The 5,035-nt window shown below is 39.1% G+C and overlaps 1 protein-coding gene across 12 annotated transcripts in view; it reads left to right on the top strand.

Annotated features, from left to right (window-relative positions):
• Positions 1 to 5,035, top strand: part of CLASP1 (cytoplasmic linker associated protein 1) — a 350,733-nt gene that overhangs the window by 152,801 nt on the left and 192,897 nt on the right. The window lies entirely within an intron of this gene.

The following is a 5,035-nucleotide window of genomic DNA, read 5'->3' as shown; positions in this document are numbered from 1 at the left end:
CCCCCCCAGTTTCAGCCTAAGGTACTCTGTCATTTTTTGTTTATCTGGGAATGTCTTCATTTCTCTTTTGTTTTTGAAGAATAACTTTGTTGGATATAGAATTCTTGGTTGACAGTCTTTTTCTTTCATGACTTTGAATATGTCATCCCACTGGTACCTGGCTGTCTCTGTTTCCCAGGGGAAGACAGCTGTTTATCTCATTGAGGAGCCATAGTAATTGATGAGTGGCTTCTCTCTTGCTACTTTCAAGATTTATCTCTTTGTCCTTTCTTTTGATAGTTTGATTGTGTCTGGGTTTGGATCTCTTTGATTTTATCCTGTTTGGAGTTTGTTGAGATTCTTGAATATGTAGATTAATGGTTTACATCAAATTTAGCAAATTTTGGCCATTATTTCTTCATATATTTTTTCTGTCCCTTTTTCTTTTCTGTTTCTGGTACTCCCATTATACATAGGTTGGTAGGCTTCATGATATCCCACAGGTCTCTTAGGCTGTTTTTTTTTTTTTTTTTTTTTTTTTTCAGTTTCTCAGACACAATAACCATAATTGACCTATCTTTACGTTTTTTGATTCTTTGTTCTCCCAGCTCAAATCTACTGTTGAACCCTCTAGTGAGTTTTTAAAATAATACTGTGTTTTTGGTGAAGGGTTACACAGCAGTTTAGGTTTTCATTCAATTTCTGCAGAAGTTGTTTGGTGACGTTTGTTATATTCTTCACCATGTGTGAACATTCTCATTATTTCTGTCTAGTGAATTTTTTTATCTCAGTTATTGTACTTTTCATCTGTAGCATTTCTATTTGGTTATTATTTTATGAGGCATTGTTCCCATACTTTTATTTTGCTCTTTCGTATGTATAGTTTATTTAAAGTCTTATCAAGTAAGTCGAACATTTGTGCTTCTTGAGGGGAAATACTATTACCTCATTTTTTTCCTGTGTACAGGCCATACTTTTGTGTCCATAGCTTGAAATTTTTTGTTGAAACTATACATTTAAAATAACATAATGTAGTATCTCTGGAAATCAGATTCTCCCTGCTCTTCAGATTTGTTGTTGTTGTTGCTCCTATTTGTTTACTGACTTTCCTGAACGAATTCTGTAAAGTCTGTCTTTTTTGTTGGGTGTGACCATTGAATTCTCTGCTTGGTTAGCTTAGTGGTCAATTGATGATTGGACAGAGAGCTCCTTGAATACTTTGAACCAGTAACTCTCCCAGTCTTTGCTGAGGGGCTCTTTTCACGTTGTGGCATGTCTTCAGTGCTCTGGCAGGAAGAGGTAGGACTTTAAGGCCTTGTGGCCAGCCCTCTACATACGCATGGTCTTCTAGATTCCCCAGGAGTATGTCAAAGCTTTTCAAAATTCCCTGTGGACGTCTCCTTCTCCATCATTTAAGTTTTTTAGACATCTTTTTGTTTATCATGATTGTTATTGTCACCTCAGGCAGCTGCATGGTTAAACAATTGCTGCTGATTCTTTCTTTTAAAGGTCAGTGAAAAGGGACTGTCAACAAGCTTTGAGTCAGGTCAAATAGGAAGAAGCTCTGAGAGGGGGGTTTCCAGGGATGTGGGAGACAGGTCACATAATGACATTTGTTTGGAAATGGAGATCTTTAGGAGGCTCCAGAATTGTCCAGCTGTTTCTAGTCACTACTTACCAGTTGCCGTCAAGAAAAACTGCACTCCATAGGGTCTTCATGGCTGTGACCTTTCGGAAGCAGATCGCCAGGCCTTTCTTCTGAGGCATCTCTGGATGGGTTCGAACAGCCAACCTTTTTGGTTAGTAGCCATGTGCTTACCCATTTATACCATCCAGGGATTCCCCAGTGGCTGACAAGCTGCTAGTTTTCAAACTTGTGATTGTGAGCCTGTTAGTTTTCAGGGTTACTGCAGAACTAGGGAGCTGGTGGTGGAAGTAAGTCACAGTAAGTCAATGGAAAGCTCACTGCTGTTACTGAGATTCAGTGTTTCTTTTTAAGTAAACACTTCTCAGATTGTTGCAAGGCTTTGAGTATTTCCCAGAGTTCTGGAAAAGCTGATTTGGACAGTTTTTGCAGATGTGTTCTTATTGTGTCTTTTGAGGAATGGATTTTCAGAGGTCCTCATTCTGCCATTCTGAAGGGTTTTACCTGTGTTTGCTTTTATGATTGCAGTATTTTATCTCTTTGAAACTATTAATGATATATTTTAAAAACTATTTTTTCTCCTTGCATTGGCTTTTGTTTCCTCCCTGTTGTTTTTTTTTTGTGTATGCTTGTGTTCATTTTGATGTTTTTCACATTAGGAGCTCTGTTCATTTGTCTAGCAATCCTTGGTTGTCTGCTCCTATCTAAGGGTGGGTGGTAAAAGCTAATTAGAAGCTCTGAGTATGTGGATGGGGCTTGTGGATTATGAAGTAACCAGTATTTGCTTCTAGGAGGTTATTTAAAGTTTATATTTTATACTATAAATTTTTTCAGGAAAGAATTAGATTTAAATCTTACAGTAAAACAAACCAAAATTGTATTGAAAAGTTAAGTATAATAATTTAAATTCAGAAAAACTAGGGAACAATGGTACTGATATTTGTCAAACTAGTAATTTTTTTTTCAATTACAATCTAAGAATTTAAAATGAAAAAAAGAAAAAAATTTGGTGGACTCAGAAGGTAATTATTAGTTATGTGTTAAAACACTTTGAACGTATAAAACTTGCCCTTTTAGACTTAGGAAATTGATTGTCCCTCAGAGAGGTGTTTTGTCATTGCTCTGCTCAGAGGTAGCCGATGCTTCCATTTCTAAGGAAAGTTAGACTGTTGTAAAGCCACATCACTGATCTCTTGAGGAGGTAGTGGGAGCCATTTTGTAGGCTTTGATGAGCAGAGAATGAGGGAGCTAGTGAGACAGGAGTGGCCAGGCAGAGAGAAAGGCACGCCTGCCTGTGACAATTCTGAATTAAGGTATAGGTGCCAGTATAGTAATCTTGTATATATACATACATATATATGATTTTACTTATTTTGTTGTTGTTGAGAGTATACACAGCAAAACATACACCAATTCAACCGTTTGTACATGTACCATTTAGTGACATTGATTACATCCTTCGAGTTGTGGAACCATTCTCACTCTCCTTTTCTGAGTTGTTCCTCCCCCATTAACATAAATTCACTGTCCCCTAGGGTTCCTATCTAATCTTTTGAGTTGGCTGTTGTCAATTGATCCCATACAGACGTTCTTAAAAGAGCATAATGCTCAAGGCAGGTATTTTTTTACTAGTTAAGCTTAACTATTGTTTGGTTTTAAGAAGACTTCAGGGAATATTTTTGGTTTAAAGATTATCTCAGGGCAGTAGTTTCAGGGGTTCTCCAACATTCATGGCTCCAGGAAGTCTGGAGTCCATGAAACTTGAAATTTTCTTCTGCATTTTCCCCCTTTCAATCAAGATTGGACAGTAGTCCTTTTAGAATTCTGGTACCTAGTTGCGTGGGCCTGCCAAAAAAAACAAAAACCAAACCCATTGCTGTCGAGTCAGTTTTGACTCGTAGTGACCCTAAAGGACAGAGTAGAACTGCCCCATACGGTTTCCAGCGCGTGCCTGGTGGATTCGAACTGCCGACCTTTCGGTTAGCAGCCGTGGCTCTTAACCACTACACCACCAGGGTTTCTGTGGGCCTGCTGGGTGTGAGTAGTGTGGCCTCATGAGTACTCATTACCACAGACAGAGACTGTACACATTCTCCTACCCTTGCCATTGATGCTGGTGAATACTGTCCCAGGAACGGAAGGAATACATGCTGCCTCGCAGTAACTTCGGGAACAGCCAGATGAGAGGTATACCTTGGCCCCAACTTGCCAACTTGCAGACATGATCACGTCAGAGGGTGTGGCTGTGACACAATAGAGCGGTACCTTGGTTAGGAAATGCCCTGGCAACCTGTTTACTATGATCCTGTTTATGGGCTTGTTGAGCCATTGGAGATCTTTGTGACTTGTAAAAGGGAAGGTGATGGAAACATCTTAAGAAGTTGATTCTCAGGTATCTTCCCAGGCTTTTAGTAACCACTGGACTTGACAGTAAGTGATAGAGTTACTCCTATCTGTTCTTGAGATGGCAAATAGATTTTTATTTCAATGCCAGCTTCGATTAATTGGTAGTTTTTCTTGAAGCAGTTTTGAGAAGGATTCTGAGACTACACCTGGGCTTAGTTGGGAAGAAGACTTAAAGATTATCCCTGTGTGCCATGGAATGGGAAGCAGGAGAGGCAGCACATCCGGCTCATTCATCCCCTTCTTTTTACCTCTGTTGTTTATGTGTAATTTTGATTCTCTATCAGAATACAAGCTCCAGGAGAACAGTACCGTATTTTTGCACAAATAATGCGCACCTTCTATGTTTGTTTGCCAACTCTGCCCCTCCCCCCATGAAGTATTTTCATTAGCGCTGCTATGCCAGTTTTTTTTAAATGTTTCTGTAAAAAAAAAATTAGCATATCATACTTATGAAAATACCTCTCTAGGAGAGGGCATGGTTGGCAAACAGACACAGAAGGTGCTCGTTATTTGCATAAAAATATGATAATTTTACATATTTGGCATCTAGCTAGCACTGTACTTGACTCATCATGGGCAGTCAAGAATTTTTGAGTAAATGAATAAATGAAGAAACTAAGACCAGAATGTATGAAACATTTAAAGATTTCCAGAGTGAGGGCGGGATGGGATTAGGTACCAGCTGTCTAACACACAGTGCCGCGACTCTTGCTGGGCGAGCATCTGTAAGACATGGTGTTTAGTGTCTGTGGAATACCAAAAGAGTATAATTCACATCCCTGCCCTCAGAGAACTTCCATTCTGGGTGGGAAGAAGAGACAAACATGTTTGAAATGATTAGAGCTTGTATGATAGGACAGTTTGGAAGAAGGTACTAAAATAACTAGTTCGTCCTAGAAATGGGTGGCATAGATGTGAATGCAAAAGTACGTGTCTTTGGAATCTTCACCTCTCCTCTTATTCTAAGTGTCTGTGTTTTGGTTGTGAAAGTCTCTTTTTCTCTTG

The sequence above is a fragment of the Trichechus manatus genome, unplaced genomic scaffold (assembly GCF_000243295.1).
Source record: "Trichechus manatus latirostris isolate Lorelei unplaced genomic scaffold, TriManLat1.0 scaffold00203, whole genome shotgun sequence".
Taxonomy (NCBI): domain Eukaryota; kingdom Metazoa; phylum Chordata; class Mammalia; order Sirenia; family Trichechidae; genus Trichechus; species Trichechus manatus.
The sequence above is the reverse complement of the archived record's forward strand: the minus strand, read 5'-3'. Positions and strand labels throughout refer to the sequence as shown.